Here is a 24,949-nt window from a genome sequence, read left to right as displayed (position 1 = left end):
AAGTGGTCTACCTTTTAATAAGGGAGACTTATGGAACTGGGAACCCACTCATACCAGCATAAGATATTAGGATAAACTAACATAAAGAAAGCACATAAAGGAAAGGTAGGGGAGACAAAGAACAAACAAAAACACCTAACAACAAGTGTTGCAGATTCTGAAGAGTAGATATTCTTGAGAGTCATTTCTGAAAGTACTGTCTATCAGCCTTGAAACTAGAGTCCTATGCAACTTTCTTGATGCTGACTAATGTTCTTAAAGTTAAAACTACAATTGTAAGGCAAGGAAATTGGAAGAATCTTTTTTAAGCCACCCTTAAATCTGCTTCATACAGAAAAATGTAGGTTTTCAATTTAAAAGTAGAACATAAAGCCTACTCTGTTCTCTGCATTCAAGAAATTTAATTCCCAGGTAGTAACAGAAAAAGTCTGGATTCTCTTGGTCCCACGTGGGAATCTAGGCTCTGTATGGAGAGAAATTGTATTTGTACTGTACTTGTCAATATATATTACATCCTTGCTCTTTGCAAATCACTGAGCTATAACCATTTTTATTTATTCTCTACCGTGCTGTTCTTCAGCAGGTTGCTATTCTTTTCAATTTCAGTGGCAAAGCAAACTTCAAGTTAAACTTATTCTTTTTCCTCAGTCAAACTCATCCCTGTAACTTCACATATACTTGTCCACATTAATAGAATACATTCAATGGGCATGCTGACATTAAATAATTTTCAGCTATGACATCTAGTTTAAAATACAACAAGACTTTTAATAGCAAACAACTATATATTTGTTTCCTCCAGAGCTATACAAAATTTTCACTCTGGGAGAAGACTGAGTCAGAAAACAAGACAGTTCTCCCATCAGGCTTCGCATTTGCAGGTAATAAATGCACGAACAAAAGTCACAGGACAAAAATAAATGCAATTACAAAGGTAATATAGATTCTTCTATCTAACCAAAGTTTGCAACTTACTTATCCAGAAGACATTTGTATATAAAAACCTTTTCCACCTTCAGCCACAACCACTTGGAGGAAGTACATTTCATTAAGTAATGTTTTGCTTTCAAGTGATTAAAACACACCAATAATCAAGAAAGCCTGAAAATATACAATGCTATAGAAGCCAAAGCATAAGCAAACTCAGACAAGCGTTATGAAAGTATAGAGATAGAGGGTTATTTTTTATAGAAAATATATTATGAAAGCTTGGAAACAAATTCAAACACTTCTTCCAACTTCTCTTTCAGTCAATTCCAAATTCATAAAACTTAATGTACCATATTGCTTCTGTAGGCATTAATTTTTAAGGGCTGATGGATACGTGTGTATTTGACAAAAAAAAAAAAAAAAAAATCAGATCTAAAAAAGATTAACTTTTTGCCCTCTGTGGATATCCAAGAAGATTAAGGGGTTTATTCAGAAACAAGCCACAGCTGATACCAGCTGAGCCAGGGGAGACCAGACGGATGCACACCACTGCTCCTCCCCGCCTACATGTGGCACCACTTTTATGAGTCTACCAGACAGTATGTGTCCTTCCAACTGCTGACCTAACAGCTGTATTTTTCTAAGCATTATGTAGCAGAATTACTGTCTGATTTTTCCTAAGGACACTATGTAGCTCCAAAACTGACTTGAGATAAGCAATAATTCCCTCACTGACAATTTGGAGATTTTGTCACACACAGTGATTAAACTGAACCATTAACTGTAAAAGAGAATGAGAGAAGAGTAGTACGGGATTACAGAAACAAACCACCTTTCATTGACAGCACATGATGTGTTATTCTGAAAGATTATTAGTTTTAATATAATGTTTTTCTAAGGTGCTCTAAACTCTTAATAATTACGTACAGCAAAACAATAACTAAAAACTAAAAAAAAGTTTACATTACTAATGATAAATATATGATAAGTTAAATTACTAAAATGACTGAGAAAATGAACAACACTGAATGGGCAAGATCTTCAGAGACTTTCTGACAGCTATATTCACCCTGATCCCATAGCAAGACATATGGGGTACAAAACTCTAAGAAGAAACAGTAGCACATGACAGCGCTGTGGATATTCCTGTTATGAAATCACAGAGTTTTTCTTACATTCCACCTGAGATGAGACTTTCCTTTGTTCCTCACAAAGCATTTTTTTTCCAGTAGCAAAAACTTTTTTCACATATAAAAAAAAAATCAGGAATTCCATGTCTGTTTCTTTCAGTCACCCCCTCCACCCCAGATCCACTACCAAAAACCTGTTAAACACTCCATAGTCAATGCTGAACATTTTCAAGTTGAGAATAAGGAAGAACATGTATGTTTTTTATCCCTTTGATCTAATAGTACTTCTGGAAAACAAAGTTTTACTTTTTCATTAGATAAGGTATAACATCTCTAAGAATTTGTTTGTTTTGTATACAGCATTGAAACAATTTTGCCTTAAGTTATGTGCATAGTAGCAACAAATTTTCAACATTCATTGTATAGAGTCCTTTCCCAAAAGATCAGCCATGTGTAATAAAATTCATGGCATTACCAACTGTATGAGTATTTCAAACACTCTTTCCATTCTCCAGACTATCACCAAGCATGTGATTCAGCCTCCTCATCAGCTACAGACTGACAAACCCACAAGTTTCACTCACCTTTTATTTCTGAAGGACTCTTCCTCTCTTAACAACATTCACCAGTTTTTTTGCTGCAAAACACCACACTGCAGCACTGGAGCCAAATTTTCTACTACAGAAAGGGCTCAAGCTAATGAAGGCACAAGACCAAAATGTTGCAAGTCACAACAAATCACCTGGGTGCAGCTCAGAAGAAATTTTAACTGATTAGAAAGCAGGTGCCCATGATCTTCCCATTATAACACCCGTTGGCTCTCTAGCTTGTTTGCTTCAGATAGTGAGGAGGAAAATATTTTCAGGATAAGCCTGATTTTTTTTCATGCAAATCATTATTCATAAAATAGGAGTTGTTAGAATTAAAAACGCAAAAATTAGATTAATGGGAAAATGAAACCTTCCTCTTTCTTTAATTTTATCACAGGTTACTGTAACATTGTTATTCTTAAATTTGTTCAAAATTGTTTTCAGCTTTTTTTTCATTAATCCTCAACACTGGCTTTATAGATTGCCATTCTTGAAGAAATGAAGTGTTAGACTACAAAAGTTTTTCTGCTTAGTTTACGCATGCTAAAACTCAATTTCAGTTTCCTTCTTCTTTCTTGAAAATGTATTCCTAGTTAATAATATTGGAAATGTTTAAAAGCTCTTCAAATCCTCTGGACTTTCCTGCAATCTTTCTTCTTGTAACCTATCTGTAAGACAGAAGTTGTTTTAAAAAGAGCTATTGTTTTAACTCTTCACAATTTTCTCATCACAGCTATCAAATACATTTCTGTTCTGTGTTATAACATGTGATTCAGACTACTAACATCCAATCAAAATTTTTATTCAACACTTTTCTAGAAAGATCAAGCTTCTACTCCTAAAAATTATATCTGATATCGTTACTCTTTCTGAAATTTAATTAGAGCAAACTATGTGTTTCTTGTCTTTTTGCTTTAAACTAAAAACCTTATTGCTCTAGTGTCCATCTTGCTAAGAAATTCTGTTACTCTTCACTGACTTTTTTTTTCTTGCTATATGATGATAGTTTTATTATTTTTACCTATTATCTTCTTGTAGCATTCTAACAAAGCCATGTGAAAATGATGCCTGTACTCAGGGGAACAAGTAACTTCAGATTCTCATTATCTTCTCTACAACCAATATTTACCAAAAGAAGAACAAAGAAATTCTAAAATGAAAATCTGTTACAAGTTAGTTCCAATCACATTTTATTTGTAGAAATAATGATCATTAAAGGAAAATAGATTTGCTTCTGCTTAAATTTGACCTTCAAGTGTAAGATTTAATAGGCCAGAGATTAAAGTAAATCAATGTTGTTTGCTCATTCTTTTTTTTTTATTTACTGAGAGTTGTAAAGAGGAAATAAAATATGAAATAAAAACAGAAGTCAGAGTACGAAAAAAGGATGAGTGTTAGAAAGAGTAGGCTAGAAGCTATTTAAAAACAAAATAATTGCAATGTTTTATTCTTTGTATGTACTCCTCATCTGATATATGTGAATTATCTAAAAAGAACAGTATTTGTAGGGTAATTCCTCAGAGAAAACAAAACCTCCAAGCAGTTCAGTTACAATACTGTAATTATATTTATAAACAAATGTATAGTTAATAAGAAGCATAAAATCTATATATTATATCTAACATAATCATGTGTAGTACATTAATATAATAAAAAGTGTAATATAATGCCTTTGAAAAATAAAGAAACTTTCCCTGTAATGCTCTTTCACTATGTGGACAAAGGAGATACTGATGCTTTTTCATTTAAAATAAAACAGATACAAACAAATCAAAAACGTTTCTACATAGAAAAATAACTCCAGATTTGCATATTGATCTTTGACCCAAAATAACAGGATTTCAGACTTTCATGGCAATATGTATTTCATAACATGTACTTCATTTTTCAGAACTTAGCTTTGGACATGGCACATTCTTTTAAACCAAACTCACATATGTTTTAAAACCACAAACTCCTCTCAGGTTAGGGGGGGGAAAAGGGATAAAAAATTGAAAATCTCATTAGAAACCTGTGTGAGATGTTTCAGTTTGTCTTCGAGCAGAGAGCACACAGTCTCCCCTTATTGTATCTTGACACTTCAATCTCTGGCTGGATCACGTGTAAACCTGGGTTAAAAAGCAAACTGAAAAGTAAAACTGTGAGTCTTGGGTTCAGTCAGGGCCTCAGCACAGGGAAGAGAGAAAGTTCATTTTAGGTTCTGTACAGTTTCTTAATTCATCCATCCTGGCTCACCACGCGAAGTGCTGCAGCAATCTCTGCTTGTGCCCACTGATTGCTCTCTGCCTTTCATACCCTCACCAGACTCATGATACAAAATAATCAACAAAATTACTCTGTCTGAAAGGCAGGGAGGTGGATTTTCAAAGGATCATGAAGCAAACACCACAAGACAACCGTCAGTGGGGGATGTACGATGTAGCTGGATCTCTGTCTATGGAACCAGTCAGAAGCACAGGTAAAAGCATCCTAGCCCAGTGCTAGGAAAAACTGGCAAAGAAAGAACTGTGATGATGCAGGCAAAAATATGGGTTTAAATAATGCCAAAGAAACAAGAAAATTGAGAAATAAGGTGAAAATACAGGCTTTTCTGATTAATCAGCCTCTCATCTTGGGGTTTATATCTCACAGTGTGTATATATAACACAATTAAATGAAGAATCTTTCACAAGAGGATGACTGTAGCAAATGTGGGCAATTCAATTTAAACTATCCTCCTGATTTTATTTTTACACTCTGTATTAATTAACTTGAAGTCAAACGAAAGATCAAGAAAATAATATCAAAACCATACACAAAGTTATTTACAGACAGTGCTGAATAAAAACATTTTCCCTGATGCTGATTCTCTTTGTGTTTGGGGACATCTGCTCTTCTTCCCTCGTTCATTCTCTACCTGGTGGCCTGCCTTTACCCTGTATCCAACATTTAATTTTCACATGCCTGTCCAATCTTCTTATAATTCTATACAAAAAAAAGTCAATTTGCAAATATTTTCAACTGGATAAATACTTTAATAAAAAACCACTGTCAAAATTAACATGACATCTTCACATACTCCGTATTTTCATTTAGCTTGACTGTCTCCTTTTCTACTATCCTCCTTTGCTACCTGTAAATACAGTAGTCTCTCTCTGTTTCTCCCGATTTTATCAATCCATTATGCCTAGAAAAGAAAGAATCTAATATTGTTTCAATACAAATACTGCTGAGACAGTAATGGAAATGACAGTTACTAATATCTTTATATTAAATAAAATGTTAAGATCAATGAACAAATGATTCATGAAATGGATATTGTAAGTTTTTTTAATCATCATCCAAATAATTGAAGCAAATTAAATAAGTAAAGGATGAAAATTATAATTTAATCAAAGTCAAATCTGTTCCATTCCTAACTTGAGTGCACTACAGTAAAACAATTTGTTCGAAGAATATTAGTCGGGTTGTACTATCAATCATTCATGTGATGAAATGCCAGAACAAAATTTCACACAGAGCTCTAAGGCAGTTGCTTTGGTATATGTATAGTGATAAAATCTTTAATTATGTGATCTCATTATTTTCCTTCAAGATTTCATTTTATTATATTAAAAAAAAAAAGATTCTGTTAATTCAGCAAAGATCTATTTAATGCTTTCATTCCTCCTGTTTATCAAGTTTGTGGTCTCATGGCTAATTTGTTGCTCCCTATTCAAGACCTGCACTGAAGAAAAAAAGCAATATTTTCCTCATTAACGTTTTTACAAAACTATCACAAGGGCCTTAGTGCTTCATAAACATATGCAAGTTTACTTCTATAAAATATCTGTGACATGACTGCTCCTATTTTATACTAGGATGAATCAAAGGAAACTAAATACAAGTTAAAATAACACCCCTAAAAAGGAGACCTTTTGCAACTCATATTGGATTTAAAATATGATAAAATCATTAACAATTACTTTCCAGCATTGCTTAAAACTAGTGTAACCTAAAATCAAATCTGTAAACATGAAGCAGCCTTAAGGCCTTTCCCTAGAGAGGTCTGCGTGTGGCTCAATAAGGGTACATCTGAATGGCAGAATATTTGGTGCCAAGGACACAGTGATACATTTCTCAGGGCTTTTATGTTGAACTATGTGAAGTATGTCTCATGACCAAATATGCATTACTAGGTAGAACACATATTCTGGCTATATATCGTGCGGAAGTAATTCAGTTCTCAGATTGAGTCTGCTCAAATGGTTTAGCAGGAACAGAAGATTCACCCCAGAACCTGTTCTGATTTGAAATACAGTGCTCATACATGCTCAACATATATTTTTTCATTTAATACAATATACGCGTTCATGACAACTGGTCTCAGTATTACACATGTCATGGCAGCGTACAACTGCAATAGGATTCTGCACAGGCAGACTCATAGATCGGTCATTATAAAGTGTATCTTTGCTGCTCTCTGCTGGTCACAGGGATTATTCCTTTATTTTAAATCTTGCAGAGGGAGCTCAGAAACAATTGTGATAAGTGTAGTAAATATCAATTGAATACAATGTTTACAGCATTTAAAGCATCATCTCAGCTATCACAATGATTTTTTTTTTTTCTATAGAAAGTCTGTGTTCCTCAGATCATCAAAATTAAGAATAAATCCTAGAAGGGAAATCACACAAAACTCCACCTTTTCAGGCCATGGGATTCTGACTTACAGAGGTACACAACTAAAATTACTTTTGCTTGTTATACTCAAATTTTTGAAAGAAAAAAGCAGAGCCTAATAAATCAATAGGCACAAAAATATGTTCCTATGTGTGTCATTGTGCATGATAGGACAGTGCAATATTAGAACTGAAGATTATTTCACAGATCAAGGAAAATAATTTTCATTCTTTGCATATTTAGTATCTTTTCAAACGTTTGTATGAAAAAATAATTAAAAAAAAAAGAAACAAAACTCAGCACCTCCACCACCACTACCAAAGAAGAACCCCCATACAGGTAACCTGTTCAGTTTAGAATTGCACAGCACAAAGCTGTGTATTTCTTCTGGTTTTTTGGGTTATATCTGTTGGATCCCAAGCATGGAGCAGGTGGACTAAAAATTCTTAACCAGTTCTAAACTCAAAAGTTCAGAAATACCAAATTTAAAGCGATGTCTCAGTTCTATTTCAGAATGAAAAACATTAGAATTCATTTCCAGTGGATAAACTGTATGGCAGAGAAAGAGTAAAGTCAGAATGAGATGAGGAAAATGAGGTGCACCATGCAGATGTGCAAAGGCATGACTGAGATACAATAAATTTTTGCTTGATACAAGGCAAAGCAAGAGGGTCTGAGAGTAAAGAAAGAAAAAATTAAGTAGTTAAAAAGCTTTTGGTTTTGTTTTTAAACAGACAAACATGGTTTCTGCTGTGCCATGGGTAATGTTAGACAAATCTTCATGCCCAAAGTCACTGTGTCCAGACTGGATCAGCCATGCTGTTATCAGGAAGGATAGAGAGACAAAGGAAGTTACAGCAATGACCCAGAGCTCAAATAATTCTCCAGTTGTATGACTGTTTTTGAAAGAGGTAGTTTAGATTAGATCCATTAAGCAGAAAAGAAGGAATAGAAAGATCCATTAAGCAGAAAAAGCAATTTCTGAACAGCAGCTCAAAGGATCTCATCTGTATATTAATTAGCAAAATCAGCCAGTACAAACTTCAATAGATCTCCTTTGTGCTAATCCTAATGCTGGCATTCAGACAGTCACATGTATGAATTTCCTGGCAAAAGCATATTTTGAGCTAGGAGGATGGTTTTTGTGCAAAACAACTTGCCTTTCTTGTTACTTTTAAAGTTCATGCCCATTCAATAAAATATATTACTTGTCAGGTACCCGACAAACAAGCATCTGATCAGCACTGTCTTATCAAAATCTGTTTTGAATTTTTGCCTCATCTTAATTCTGTAATAAAGAACAAATATACGTACATTTCCTACCATTCCCAGTTTCAAGAATCTCTAAGACATGCTTAATTTCTATTCAAATTCTAATGTAAATAGAAGTGTCATTTTTGGAGCTCTGAGCTGGTAAGTCCTTAATTAAGTGGTCCCACTGGGTAAGTACTGCTCAGTACAACTGACTCCAAAATAAACAGTATTAAATTACCACAGTGTGAAAATCATTTTCTCTTTTCATAAAGAAGAATTTCATGGCAGACTAAGCTAATTTTAAAATTTGTTCAAACTATGAAATGAAAATTACACCTAATCAATATACAAAAAAGTAACCATCTTTTCATAGATCATACTCAATAATGTATTACCCGCACGTAGCTGGAAACATAATTCAGGATTTTTGTTGGTTTGGTTGTTTTTCAGTTAAACCATTTCTTTAGTAAAGTACATAAACATAAATTATTTATTTGATTATTGTTTGATTTCAAACTCATATTTCCCTCTAAGAAATATCACAGCACCTGTACACGTACACATTTAGCCATAGTCCTGGATTACAGAAATTGAATTGGTTTTGAGCATGGAACATTAAAAGAAATTGCAAGCTAAAGAACACGTTCCCAAATGGCTTACAGAGCTTTACTTGAGGTCAGTGCTCTCCACTTTATGACAACATAAGTAAGATGCAAAAAAAAAAAAACCATGTCCTGTGTGTTTGCACACAGTGAGTACACAGAATACACAGAATGCAGTTCTGTGACTGTTTTCTAAAATTCTACATTAAATTAAGCAGTTTAAAAAACATAACCAAAGCAACTGTCTAATATAATGCTATAGAAAGAATTTTCTGGGATTTTAAAATATAAATGTTTCATGACAAATCCATTTATTCCATAAATGTTACTAATGGCTTTAACTAACTAGAAGAAATATTCAATTTTCCTTCATTTTCTTCTTTTGTTTTCATTTTAATGTTGTCACATTATTGAGTTCAATTTTTTCCTTTAAATTCAGAATAGTAACATTTAATGAAATCTTCAGTGGCAATGGTGACATTTCAAAATCTAAGCTTCATATGTAAGGCTCAGATTGCATATGAGGTTTAGATTTTGAAACTGTAAACTTCGTAGCCAATCTCATTTCTTTCTTCTATTTCTTTCTTTCAAACAAAAAAAAAAGCATTAGATAATTCACAGTTTTATCAAAATCTCCAAGGTTTGTATTCATCTATCCATCTGTATGAATGCTTTTTCAGCTGGTTCCCATAATGTTTCAGATAATTTTCTCTTAGCAAATGTAGCGTAACCAAAAAACCTTTTCATGTCAGGTATATAAAAAGAAGATAATTCTAAACCAAGTCAACATCTAAAGCTTATTTATCACTCTGTCACTCATGATTTTCACCTCCCTTCCTTAAGCATAGCTTCTTACACGTCATTTTCTATGTTCTAGGATGCTGAAAAAAAACAAGAATAGCAAACTGTACTTCACAAAGAAATATGTACTTTCAAAGAATTCCCAGAAAATCTATCACTGTCGCAATGGCAAAATGTAAGATGATGGAATGATGGAAGAAACTGTGAAATTGAGAAATTTTTAATACTGCTCAGTACCAGTTTGAAATAATTTGGTCATGAATTTAAGCACTACAAACGGCATCATGAAGCATCTAGCCATTTTCCAGGCTACAACTGAGAAAAAAAAGCTCACATTTGGAAAATAAGGTTCAGCTGGATACACCTGTATCATTGGAAGTAGAGTTTTGTTAAATCATAGGAACAGAGCATCAGGTACTTTACACCTGGATTCAGCTTCTGTGGGTGCTTTAGAGATGGATAATTAATTGAGGTATTGTGCCACTCAGTCATTTGCTTCACCTCTCTCCCACTGTCTCAGTAAAGTATGGATCTAGGCACAGAACTCAGGTTCAGCCTAGGAGAATTCTGAGCAATGAATTTAGGCTACTATATGAAAGTCTATGAATTTATTTCTTCTACTGCATTCTTCCCAAATGCATCTCTTTACTGGATTCCCAAACACAGCAGAGGCAAGCCGGTCTTTTGTCTGCTTCACAACCTCTTCACTACTGTGATCAAAGAGATCTCATCTCCAGTTTTTTTGACTGTTAAGATTTTTAACACAATGTGCTCAGTCACAGAAATAGCAAAAGGGCAGCCATCTAGATGGCTTAACTGGTGGACTATAGTATACTACAAAAGTATAGTATGAATTTAAAGTGTACTTCTTACCTTTTTACTGAAGGACACTAAGGAAATCAAGGTCATCTAAAAATGTGCCTAGTGACATAATAACCTGAGACCTATGTCCAAAGAGATTGTGTTGCCTTCTATAACCTTATTCTCACCATCTACCTACACATAATGAACTTGATATCCAACATGTGGTAACATTCCCTTAGCAATTGTTACTCCTCATGACATTTGCCATTCTACCTTTCACCTTAGCTTGACAAACCGTTCTGTGTCACTGATGCCAGAGCTCAGTGTGAAGCAGAAGACACAAATTGTGCTTTGCTCTGTTACACACGGGTTTTAAATGAATACTGAAGGAGAAACAACAGAAAAAAAACACAAATGACTGCTTTTCCCATTATATTTTTTCTGTAATGACTTTTGTTGGAAGTGACCACCTCCATCTTATTAAGAGATACTGTAACCATACTAAACTTATGCCTGAATACAATGAAAAGATGTTCAAAGTATAAAAATGTGACTAAAGGAAATTGAAAAAACAGAATGTTTGCTGTTGTAATGCTAAGTTATTTACTATATATGCTCATGGTGTCTGTGATAAAAGCACACACTTTACGGCAAAAATCCAGTTCCTACAAGCATAAAAACTTATAAGTTATTAGGGACATGCAAAGAAACAGGGAAGAGCTAAGGCAGGGATCTAAGGATTCCTATATACCTTCACAAACCACCTTCTTCCTCCACATTTCAGTCACTGCTCAAGGGGAAAGCAAAGGAACACTAAGAGAGGGCAAGCTTCCCTCAGGCCTTTCTAGGAGCCAAGTAATTGTCCATGGTAATGAACCCACTTTAATTCTGGGTAAAAAGCATTTTGAAATTTCCTATCTCATAGTACCTGCTGCTGAGGTAATTCTGAAAGCACAAGTTTTGAAGGTTTCAGTAGACCACAGTTAGTCTGTGAACTTCTCAGCTCTTCAAATGTATACTCAATATCTGTCATGAAAAAAATCCACACTCATGAACTGAGAGCTCTGTATGGACTCTGACTGCCTCCTGACCAAGCAGGAATGTAAATAGCAAGGCCTACCCACCATGCTTACAAGTCTACTGCTGTCACCAGCGCTTCTGATTATAGAATCATAGAATCAGAATCATAGAATGGCCTGGGTTGAAGAAGACCTCAAAGATCACCTAGTTTCAACTCCCCTGCAGTGGGCAGGGTTGCCAACCACTAGAGCAGCCTGCCCAGTGACACATCCAGCCTTGCCTTGAATGCCTCCAGGGATTGGGCATCCACAACCTCTCTGGGCAACCTGTTCCAGTGCACCACTACACTCTGAATGAAAACTTCCTCCTAAAATCTATCCTAAATCTCCCATTAGTTTAAAACAATTCCCTCTTGCCCTATCACTCTCCATCCATGTAACCAATAGTTCCCCCTCCTGTTTATATGCTCCCTGCAACCACTGGAAGGCTGCAATGAAGCCTCCCCAGAGCCTTCTCCAAGCTAAACAACCCCAATTCCCTCAACCTTTCCTCATAGGAAAGGTGCCCCAACATCTGATGGCCTCCTTTTAGTGGCCCTCCTCTGGACCCATTCCAAGAGTTCTGCATCTTTCTTGTGCTGGGGGCCCCAGGCCTGGATGCAGTACTCAGATGGGGCTTCCCAAGAGCTGAGTAGAGTGGGACAATCACCTCCTTCTCCCTTCTCACCACCTCTTTTTTAATACAGCCCAGGATATAGGTGGCCCTCTGGGCTGCGAGAGTGCACTGCTGACTCATGTCCAGCTTCTTGTCCACCAGTAACAGGACAGGTTCCTTGGAGGAGGAATTCAAAAAGTAACCAAACTGCTGTTGTATGTGGTAGTCCTGTGACTACAATGGATATTTCAGATAAAAAATAGTCTCTTACAAGCTATAAAAATATAAACATGAGCCATTCTGTATCACTTGATCTCACTGTTGAGTGCATCATGATGGTCTATGCACGGCCTAAATGTGCTAAGCTGTTTTATCTTATCCTGATTTATTAGCAGGATATCCTACCTTGCCTAACTTTACAACCATAAACGATTTATTAAGTTAAATGTCAAGTGTTTTTCTTGAAGAAACCTAAGTACAGAAAGTGAAAAAGCTCCCAGTGTGTGAGCCTTATAAACAGGTGGCAGATGAAAAGTGTCTTATGACTTAAGCTCTGGAAGCATAGAGTTTGCTTTATTTTATGTGCTGGCACTAAAAACAAACAAAACTAAATTGTATTCTTGTTTGTATTTGTTTCTGACTTCTCTGAAAAGATAACAAATAAAACTGCACAGCTCCTGAAGGCCTAGACTGTAAAGCCTGGAAGTGCTATAACAGTCTATAACTCTAATTCAAATGTTCTTTAATGGGTGTTATCTAGAGTGAAGAAATGACATGCTGCAAACGTGTTCTCCACCTCTGCCCTCACTACACTGCAGACATTAAGTTCTCTATGACATTTCCTATCTTTCAACAGTAGCAAGATTCATGTTCAGAAATTTTAACTGTGAACACCTTGAGCTAAAATTGGAAGCTTTTCTCTAGTTTATCTTTGAAGACAAATCACTGGGCTTGTAAGCTCAACATGGACTTCTATCATTGCATTAAGAAAAACCCTTTGGAAACAGTGAAAAAAGCCTTTGGCAGCAGTCTGTAACAACTGTTCTTCATTCTGGTAATGAATGACCAATCAGTGAAGCCCTCAAGATGGAAGGGGAGGAAAGGAATTATCTGCTGCATAGAGGCACACAGATAAATGTTTTCCCTCTAACAGAAAATACCCAAGAAACAGGGAGGTGATTGAGAAATGTAAGAGCTATTGGGTGAGCGCATGACAGATGGTGGGATACCTTAATGCGTTAAAAACTCAGTGGAGGTGGGCAGAGCTATACCAGCAAAAGTAATATTGGAACCAGTCCTCTGAAGTCAGTGAGAATATTCTAAACAGCTATAACAACCTGAAAAGCTATCAAACATTAGTGTAAAAGTCACATTGAGATAAGACTATATAAGGGTAAGCAACCACAGTGACCTTGAATTACATGTATTTATTGCAATATCCAAAAGGATAATTAACCAAGTTTGCCATTGAGCTGGCTACTTTTTCTGTAAGTTTTGACTGATGTTTTTTCATAGTGGGCTTTATATGATTTAGAGAAGGGAATGAAGCATTTTTTCCTTTGTTTTCCTTTGAGAGTTCTTAGCATATCATGGATAACAAGGAGATTATTTGTATTGTTACTATGATTACATACATCTCAGTTTGTCAACCTCATTTTAGCTTTTGTGTAAAATTAAAGAAAAAAATGGCTCTGAGTAGAGAAACAAAAATAAAATAGAATTAAGGAGACATCTGGCATACATAACTTCCAGAAAGTTATGGTACTATTGGCAAAGGCTGGGGTTTGTTACAACTTCTGTGTAATGGGATGAAGCTGTGCGTTCACACACTATGTGATACAGGCCCCAGCTGGTGTTAATGGAAGAGCTAAGGCTGCCTTATCCTTTTCTTGCTAAATAAATCAGTGCCTGAGTTAGACTAATGAAATAGGAAAAGCTATTTTCCAGGCAGCAAGGCAACAGACGCAGTTACACAGCAGCTTTGCCAAGTCTTCAAGTCTAAAAGGCGTAAACAATGAGAAAGCCTTCCCCAAGAGCATTTTTAACCTCCTTTATCTGATAGTATAGCAACACAGGACCTAAAACACAACTAATTCAGTCATTTACTTCCTTTGCATTCATATTAGAGTATATATTTGTAAACTGAGAAAGCTGTGTTTTAAAAAGTACTGACTTCTGCAAGCAGTATCTCAGGTTCTCAATATTCTGATTGTGAAATAAAAGTGCATTAAAAGATGGATAATCACTTCCACACTATCCTCCAGCACTTCACGCTAACAAAACCCAATGTCACATCCATCTATACCATCTCCTTTTACACAACTTAGTGTGATTGTTATTCTGGTTTGAGCATGTGCTTTCATGACTTGAGTTAGAGCTTTTCCTTCTTCCTTACCAGTAAAAGTGTAAAAGCACTAAAAATGTGTTAGAATTCCTATTATCCTACAGTGCTTAGGAAAATATGAGTCTGCCAAGCATACACCCAGTCCAGGAGAGTGGTGCTGTGGGATTGCACCCTTGAAAAAGGAGAAGTGGACCAACTCCAACTGAAGGACATGCTTGGCAAAGGCTAATGGGCTGCCTGACTGTCATCTTTACACAAGTATAACAGATTTCATGTCCTTACCTTGTAGAAAAAAATCTATTTTCTTACACACTGTTCCAACTGAAAGACATTATCCTTCAGTTGGCACCCCGTAATCTAGATGCTGAGCTCATTAGGAAACAAAAGATCATAGTTAGGCCTGCATCGAAATGTTTACAACTACTAATGTCAAGTTTCATTAAAGTCAGAGTCAAAATGCTTTCATCGGCAATCCATCAGGCTTTCCATAATTTAGTATTCAATGTCTTGGATCTTAAATCTGCTACAACTATACAGAGGGAGTTTGGAGCAGTTTTAGATTGCCTCCTAACAGAAGTCTGAAGGTGCATTGTACTGTAGTACTGTGTACATGACAGCCACTAAATAAGCCAAAACTAAGTGCTGCAATTGGTATTTGTGCCTGCTGAGAGAATAATTTCCTCTATGCTGACCCATGAAGATCATGGGAGCACAGAATTATAAAATACAGTTTCATACATTACCAGTCTTTAAGAAATCCAAGGTGATAGTACATTGTACAGACAGATGTGGTTTGAGTCAATTGGATTCATTATTTATTTTGAAATAGAAATCATATCACTGAATACATACAATTTTTAAATCATTGACAACTCACCGTGTTTCTTCAAGATCAGTTCAAAAGATAACAAGATCCCACTATTTACTCCATCCCTCTGAGATAAATGAACTCTACATCATCTCTTGGAATGTCAGGATTTTCTTCTAGGCATCTATACTGACATGTAGATTAATAAATTTGAACTGATGTAATTTTAGACTTCTAACTTCAAAGAACACACCCAAAGCTTCTGAGGCAACTTTCTTCTCATTTTTCAAGCAATTATTTTAAGAGTTTCCCCGAGTTTGACAGCTGTGAAAATGGACTCATGAAAGAAACATGATTCATGAGAAATACTAAAATTATTACCTTGGAAACAGAATCCTGAGGATACTTCACAGAACTGACAAAACCTTAGCTATTTCATCACAAGGTGGTTTATACAGAAGACCTAAGGCAGTGAGAGTATTCAATTTTCATTTCCATAGAGTTCATGGCTTCTCTACTGAATATGACAGGATTGCCAGTTAGGAACATGTACCTATTTAAAGCTGGTCCAATGACACCAACTACTTTCATATGGTATTTAATGTGTTTGCATTTAAAGGCTTCTCCCTTTAAACAGAAAAATTTATGAAGGTTTTCACCTGAGGGAAGCAAGGAACACGATCAGATCCATGTATTCTGCTATAAAACAGCTATATGGAGTACCAGTACTCTAATTCAAACACACAGGTCAATTTCATTCAGATGTCTATTGCATTTGTAATTGTTCTTAAAATAACTGTGAAGGCCAGAGGAAAGGTGTGCTATTATAACCAACCACAAAATATTTTAAAGAAAAGCAGCAACTATAAAGTATATTGTAAGGTATTTCACTTTCTGTATTCTGTAGGATGATAAGGACATTTTCTTTTATTTCAGCTTCCTCTCTGCAAGAGGGCAAACAGTAATTCATTTATTTGGTTAAGCTCAAAGGGTCAGCTCTACCAGAACCAATACAAAACAGTCTTAGAGTTCATGTTTGTTCCTATGCTTTCTATAAATAGTTTCTATATTAAAGCATTTGTAATGCCATAAATTAATGATTCTATGTTAAGATCACATTCTGCCAAATGTTGAAATTAGAAGAAAGACAAATCTAAGAAAATCCTGAAACATTACACTCTGAACACATGCCTATGATCAGAAATGTTTAAATGTCTTTTAGGAAAAAAACCATCCTAAATATTGAGAATTAAGACAATAAAATTGCCAAAATTCTCCTTAGTGAAGAGTGATATGAATTAATTTATACTCTAAAAAAACTAAATGCTGCTCTAATTGCACAGGAATTAACAAGATTCAATTAAAAATATATCTTGAAGTTTCTCCATGTCATCATCTCACAAACATAACCTTAATCATAAAGCTAGAAATCCTGGTAACATTTTAGCCTTCATCAAAACACTGAAGTTATGTTTTTGAATTCAAGTCTACACCAGGAAGGAAACAGACTACAGAAAAATGAAGCTACTTCATCATTAGAGGTTTAAAGGCATATGAAGAGTCATGTTTCAGGGAGGTTACTCTGAAAAACTTTGCATTACTATAGAAAAGAAACATTTGTCAAAGGCTACTGACTTTAAGTTCAGCTTTAACTAAATTTCATCACTTTCTTGTGGAAAGGGATGAATTGTGTACCTTATCTTATTACCATGTATAATAGTATCTTATTACCATGAACTTCTTACAATTGTTACAAATGTGGTACTTCTTTCAGATGATCTGTACGAATAATTAATATAGTTGTTACTCTGCTGCTCAGTAGTACTGCTGGCTGAATATCAGAACATTCCCCAGGGAGAACAGGTACAATCTGGAAATGCACATAGCATTCCTGTACAATAGAAAAACATGTTGCTTGCCATTTGAAACCAAATTCCTGCTTTACAATCTTTATTAATAATGAATTTATTATTTGACAATATGATAAATCGTTATCATTCAAGGATTTTTTTCTTATTATTTTGGTTATTAAGATTAGACAGACCCACACAGTGGAATATAGAAAAAAAAACAAGAACACAGGAATTACTTTAAATACATGTTTTAAAAGTTCAATGGCATTAAGCAATGAAGAAACTAATTTATATTTTCTTTCCACTGACTCTAATCCACTGCAAATTAAAAATGTAATAATTATATTTTTTCTACTAAATTCAGCTTTGTTTGAAGTGTTTTATATAAGATCTTTGAATGAAAAAAGGAAAATAATTACTGGGGCTTTGTCACCAGAAATCCATCCCTAAACAAAAATGAATTTAGATTTTGGCATAAAAGTGAATTATGGTTTATGAGTATATACAGTTATTCAGTCTTCAAAGATTGCCAGGGTAAACCATCCCTGCATGTATTTCTTTCTTTGTTATTTAGCATATACAGATGTAAAACTCCTTAACAGGGAATATTATAAAACAAGCAGAAAGTTATAATATACAGATAAATATACACTAGCGTGCTGCTCTGAGAGTGTGAACATTGATAAGTTATTTGTTCATCAACAATTACAGTCCAATTATAGGGACTGTGATTTCAGATCAACTCTACCTCTACCTAGGTAAGGCAAAGAAAAAACTGCTTTTTTAAAATTTGGAATTTATTTTAAGCATGCCAAATTGACATACTTTGTATTCAGTCCTCATTGAAAGCCCCTTCATTCCTCAGCTTCAATAGGGAGCATGGTCAAACCTAAGACAGGAAAAGTGGTCCATGTTGAAACTGGAGATGGTTAGGCTTATGGACTTAAGAAAATTCAAGCATTTTACATCTCACCTCTGTGAGAAACACAGTGCAATTAGACCCGTAGACTGAGTGGACTTGATTCAGTGCTAAACGTCTTACTTTTATTGTCAGATGTCATGAAAGGATTGGCAGGTCACTTATGATGTATTTGGCATTTGATTCCAAGCATAAAAGCAGGTGAACATCAGAAAGACAGTTCTTGATATTGAAAAGATTTAATCTAATTATCACAGGCTTCTTGTGTTTGACAAGTACAAAATTGGTTCATGGAATCATATATAGCTGAACATAATTTGATGGGTCAGAGAGATTTTCCCTTTAATAAAATAAATAAATAAAAATCAACTGCAACTTTGGTAACTCCTGAGAAATATTTTTTTTTCCTTTAAAGTCCCATTTAAGCAATGGAATGGATTGTCTATGTGCAAGATGCATTACACGTCCTAACATGCATTAATAAGGCTTCAGCTAAAGTATTAATTTGAAAGAAAGTTCTAGACAACTTGGAGAAAGATTGGAAGACAGCTATAAACTAGAAGATGTGAAGACTAGAAAGCTTGGCCTAACAGGACAGACTGAAGCAACAGTGGTTATTTATACTACATAATAGCCTGAAGGGACTGAAGGTATGAGTATGATACCAGGGTATGAACTGGGAACACTGTCTAATTCTGTAGCATCTGGGAAAGAAAATGCCTGCATTAAAACTGGAGGTGTAAATACTCATTTGTCATATGAAGAAAATCTAATTTGAAACATGTCGAGTCAGAAGAACTGTTGAATTTCTACCAAAACATTTCCTAGGAAAAAAGAGAAGTAGAGTCCTTAATGGCAACTGAGGTGAACTAAATGACCACTGACGTTCCCTCAAATTCTGATTTCCTAAGTTTTTGTCCTTTTGCTAGAAAGATTTTTTCCTAATACCTAATAAATTTCTTTCTGTCACATTTTCTACTTCATCTATCCCTGGTAGCAATATTTTTATTTTCAGTTTTTCCACTTGTCAACAATATTTCTCCTGTTTGAAATTCTTACTGTGTCTCTCCTCAGCCTTCTTTCCCATAAATCACTTTTAATTTTCCTAATATTCTCTAAACCTAGAACAAATATTATGCCGACTTCCCAGCCACTGCCTTTATTCACTTACCCTTCCCTTTATTCTCAATGAATAATGCAACTTGTAACTGCTACATACTATTTAATAGTACAATTACAGCTAGGACCACTGCTGTATTTAACAAGATATAAAGGAAATTGATATTTTGCAAATAAAGGTGAATATGTGGTCAAAAAGACCTAGAGACCTAACTTCCACCAGAAGTCTACAAAACAGAGTGCTAGTGAAAAACTCATATGTCTGTATTTGCCTTAAAAAGGTTGCTGTCCTTTTCACTGCCGGAGAGCTTTGAAATAACAAACTGCATAACTGAATGTATTTGTTGTTTCTTTCTTTGTTTGTTTATTTCTTGACTGTCACACGACAAGGCACATTCCTCAGCCTCAGCAGGGAACACAAACCCTAAGATATGGTCCCATCTTTGCAGACTAAGACCATACATAAATTAACACATAATATTCAATTTGTAGTAATTCCATTAGGCATTGCAGTGTGTTCACAGTATGTGTTCTGTAACATCAGCAGACATTACAGCATAACTACAACAACAGGAAAAAAACCAACTGGGAGGACTGTAACTCTAAGGGCAACACAGCAAAATAAGCAGCCACAGCTCATAGTAATGCTGTTAACTGGTCACATATACTAGTTACTGTATTGCCAGAGTGTGATGAAATCTAGAACTTTATAAAATGCTATTTCGTACTGTAGGAGATATGCATACAAATTGGAATATAAAGTCTGCTACTCTAAGAGGCAGAAACTTCATCTGTGCCAAGCAAATCTAGTTAGTGGAAAGCACTCCAGATTTATTTCAGTAATTCAGATCTCACATATATTTATCTATACAAGAAGAAGAAATTCATTTTTCCTGGTCATCAAAATGGTTTCAATATTTTTATTGGCACTAGTGCAATTTAATTATGTCAGAAATCCATTTGCTAACTGCTTGCTGTTAGACAGTTTAAATAGTTTTAATGGTTTCCTGCTCCTCCTCACTTTTTTTGGGAAATTACAAGACAAAAAAAATTGTCTTGAATTTCAGAATAATGTAATGTGAAATATCTAATGACTTTGTCAGTAGCATGCTTTGAATGGTGTTTTCACTACGTAGTATTTCTGTGCATCTCAGCAGAGGCTACTAAGAAATGACAGAAGCTGTCACAGTTCCTGTACATCATTTTGACAAGTGTAATCATTCACTGTTGGTTGTTCTCTTTTTAGGCTACGCTAATTACCACTGATCAGTCTTCCTATAACCACATCAAATATCCACACACAGTGCTACACTGGATAGTTTAATAACATGAAAAGCCTTCTGATACTAAGCAGAATTCTAGAAATCCAATCAGAAGACTAGTTCAATAGCTTCTTGATTTTTTCCCATGAGTTTTTTTTCTATTTCAGATTCAGGTTGATTTTGATAGTAGCATGACAAGAAAAGAAGAACAGCTCTGTGTATAATAATTGCTAATGATGTGACCATTTTTGCACAACTTCACCTGCATTACTGCATATGTAAGAGCTTCACTCAGAGTAAGGAATCATATAAATTTTAGTAATAAGCTCAGTAAGCAGCAGCTCAATTTAAGCTTTGGATTTACTGGAGGTTTTCATTAACACCAACACTTCATTGGTACAAAGCATATTACTGCAGTTCAGAATGAGTAGTTGAATAACTTATATCTAGTTGGACGAAATAACAGAAATCTTCAATGAATGGTCTAGAAGGAATGCTGTTGCAGTGTAGTAACACAGGCAGCAGTAAGTGGTAATGAGGCAGTAAAAAGGATAGGTAGAAACCAGGAAGGCAGGAGACAGAGATGCTCTCAGACTCACAGCTTAACTGTGAGACTGCAAATTTGTTACTAGCAGATTTTGGCACTGAGAGTGGAACTGAATTAGAATTTGTCAAGAAATTTCTAAGTGGTGGGTAGGTTTGGAAATTGTCTTTTGTTCTTTGCTGTGATTTAACCTCGCAAGCAGGTAAATACCCACACAGCTTTTTGCTCACTTCTCCCCCTTCCTCCTAGTGGGATAGGGGAGAGAATCAGAAAAAAGGCAGAATTCATGGATTGAGAGAAAAACAATTTACTAAAACAGAAAAGTAAGAGAATAATTATAGTAATTATAGTAATTAGTCACATATATGCTTGTTTTGTAAAAAATGTACATATGTATAAATATTTATATACACACATGTATATGTATGTAAATATTTACAAAACAAGTGCTGCACAAAGCAACTGCTCACCACCTGACAACCAGTGTTTAGCCAGTTTCCGAGCAGTGTCAGCCCCCATCAGCCAATTCCCCTCAGCTTTATAGCTTTTTTGCATGATACTATATGATATGGAAGATCCCTTTGGCCAGTTAAGGTCAGCTGTCCTGGTTTTGTTCCCTCCCAGCTCCTTGTGCCCACCCCCCCCAACACCTCCCTCACTGTCAGGACAGTACAACAACCTGAGAAAAACGAAATGCCCTTGGCTCTGTGCAGCACTGCTCAGCAGCATCTAAAACGTTGGTGTGTTATCAACATTGTTTTTCTCCTAAAGCCAAAAATTAGCACCACATCAGACACTAGGAAGAAAACCAACTTTGTCCCAGCTGAAACTAGGACAGTTCAACAGCCACAATGCAAGTTAAGAAAACAGGCAAGAAAAAAGACACTGTGAACAGTCCTGCAGATTCTTTAGAACATTTATATCAACATTTCTAATCAGTGCACATGGAATAATGTATCAAGCTACAATTGTATCTCAAATAATCAACAGACTGGAAAAGTCCTTTTCTCATGTGTTTCTCTGATTATTTTTCTTAAGCAATATATTTTTCTTAAGCAACAGGAGCCTGAAGGATTTAAGAGAGACCTATAATGCTGCAGAGAGAACCTTTTGGAATCCTACCAACTTCTGACTTCTTTTAATCTGTCCTGCTGAGCATTTAGGCAAAGCACCAATTCTGAAAGTGCCAGTTCTCAGCAACTGCATCCCTGAGGCCAGTAGTTGAAGCACATTACGAACATTCCAAATGCACAATGACAATAGGTGGCTGGTAATACCAGAGTAGGGATCAAATGCTCAAGGATTAAAATATTATTGCATAGCAGCAAACTATTTAAGCATCCACAGTGACAACACCTGCTGCAGTTTCAATGTTTATATGAATTATAATATCTCTAGAAAGAATGGAGTGCAAGTGAGATTAATATAATTTTGTTGAAGAGAATTAGTTGCTCAAGCAGTCCTTTTGAAATCAAAATCCTCTTAAGTTTTATGAGAGTTAGGCATTTGGATGGCACAAATCAGTGCAGCTGTACTTTACTAAAGCTGCACTGGAACAACTAACTCAGGACCTTTTGACATAAACAGTTCCTAAAAATACAAGTACGCTCGAAGTAGGACATTTCAAATCAACGTTTTAAAAAGGAAATGATTATGCAGTGCAGGTTTACCCTTTCAATACTGCCTTTAACAAACCCCTTGTGACATTCTTGTTTTCGTCCATACTCCCCTCTTCTGGTAGAATGTTTCATTTCATTTCTCTGTGCTTCCCATGTTCAGATCTAAATTTAATAATTTCAATGACACTTCACAGGGGTATTGTAACACATAATTAATGTCTATAAAGTAAACTGACAACATCATTAATGATTTTATGCGTAAAATTGATCATTATAGCAATCGTGAAACCTTCTGAGATGATCCATATAACTGAAAACCTGTTGGCCACTCCTTCTCAGGCAGCTAGGAAGACCAACCATACTCTGTGGTGCATGAGGCACAGCACTGCTAGCCAGGCAAGGGAAGAGACTGTCCCACGCTACACTGCACTGGTGCAGCCCCACCTTGAGCACTGTGTGCACTGCAGGGCACCACCATACAAACAGGACCTCTGCCTCTTTGGAACTATCAACCTCCAGCAGGGAGCATCCAAAGGAAGACTATAAGGATGGTGAAGGGTTTGGAGGGAAAGAACATTCTGATCTTCCATTCTGAGCTTCCTTAAGGCTGAAAAGCCTGTCACACACAGAAAAAACATCAGATCATAGTGTCTCACCTCACTGAAAGACAGATGTGTATCACTGTTATTTTTTCTTTAACTTTCCTTTCCCCTCCAGTGCTGTAAGAGGTAAAAGCACATCATTTTGATCTAACAGGAGGCCAGAATCATCAGCTGAACCCATTCTTCTTCATCTTCTCTAGCTTTTTGTTCTTCATTAAAACAACAGTTCTCAAATTGAAAACCTGCTATTTTATAGCAAAGAAAGCCTGGGTGTGAAATGGAGTGGAGAAACTGAAACTTGGAATGGCTGAGGTACTCACACCTTCTTGTTCATGACCTTTCCTGACCATGGCTGTTAAGTGCCCGCTCTGGTTCCCGGTACCACTGCCAAAGGGAACTACAGATCATGGTAGAGATCAGCAGTCCCAGGGGAAGCTAGGGTCTACTGAGTGCAAACTGGATGTGTAACAGTCCACAGAAATGGGTAGGACAATTCCAAAGCTGAACTAAGGAGTACTGCTCTTTCACAGGCTGAAGAACAAAGGGAAATGTAGTTGATGACTTCCTTTACTTCATGGGTTGCTTGAGAGAAAGTGGAGAGAAACTCCGTGGAGGCATGTAGATGAGGACAACGGACAAGAGACAGTGCACCAAGGAATGTTCTGATCACATGTAAGGAAAGAATTGTCAGTTATGAGGCTAATCAGACACTGACACAGGCTGCTGAGACGAGTTAGAAATGCTCAGCCCTTGACTAAACAACCCTGCTCAGGAACTTGGCTCAGTTTTGAGTAGCAGGTTGGACTAGGTGATCACCAGAGGCTCCTTCCAACCACAATTATCCTCTGGTTCTCTGATTTTATGAAATGTCAGCCTAGCTACAGCCCCATTTCTCTACAACAAAAGGCTATATAAAAAGCTAATAGTTTTTTGCTTTTTTTTTTTTCCTGTAATATACTGGTTTCAGTTGTACGGCAGTTGTGCATTCTGTGTTAAAATTCATGCACAAATTTTAATTTTGTGAAGCTTTTAATTCATCTGGGAGAAAGCCTCTATTCTAAATCTGTAGGTCCTGAAGCACTGCACATGTGATCAGCTGTTTCAGGATTCAAAGGAATGCTATCATTTCAGTGCTTGTTTTTATTATTCACTCAGCTGTCACCCAGAGTGCACATATTTAAATAAACAGAAGAAGCCAAGGGCTAGTAAGGGCACGCAGAAGATGTGATGAGAAAAAACAACAGTCAATAAATAAAAAAATCTGAAAGAACAAGCTGCTGCAAGGCTCTCATTCATAATGAGAAGAGGTAAATACCATCTGGCAAGTTTAGAGAGTATCTAATTACAGACTTAGGATGTTCAGTTGCCAGCTTAAGCAGACCCTGACATCAGAAGGACCAAGAGAACATTCAGTGGCATAAGTGGATCATGAATACAATAATCTCAGGTGGCT

General features: G+C 35.8%; 1 protein-coding gene across 5 annotated transcripts in view; it reads right to left on the bottom strand.

Annotated features, from left to right (window-relative positions):
* Positions 1 to 24,949, bottom strand: part of KCNIP4 (potassium voltage-gated channel interacting protein 4) — a 346,284-nt gene that overhangs the window by 130,276 nt on the left and 191,059 nt on the right. Inside the window, exon 1 of one of the 5 annotated variants that reach the window (XM_065735727.1) lies at positions 17,344 to 17,364. The exons of the other annotated variants lie outside the window; for them this stretch is intronic. The gene's annotated coding sequence lies outside the window, so the exon portion shown is untranslated. Of the gene's footprint in view, positions 1 to 17,343; positions 17,365 to 24,949 lie in introns of those variants that run through there. 5 annotated transcript variants of the gene reach the window in all.

The sequence above is a fragment of the Cyrtonyx montezumae genome, unplaced genomic scaffold, assembly GCF_038088225.1.
Source record: "Cyrtonyx montezumae isolate F1298 unplaced genomic scaffold, pur_monq_1.0 scaffold_2, whole genome shotgun sequence".
Taxonomy (NCBI): domain Eukaryota; kingdom Metazoa; phylum Chordata; class Aves; order Galliformes; family Odontophoridae; genus Cyrtonyx; species Cyrtonyx montezumae.
Note: the sequence above shows the minus strand (reverse complement) of the source record. Positions and strands in the feature narration are given on the sequence as shown.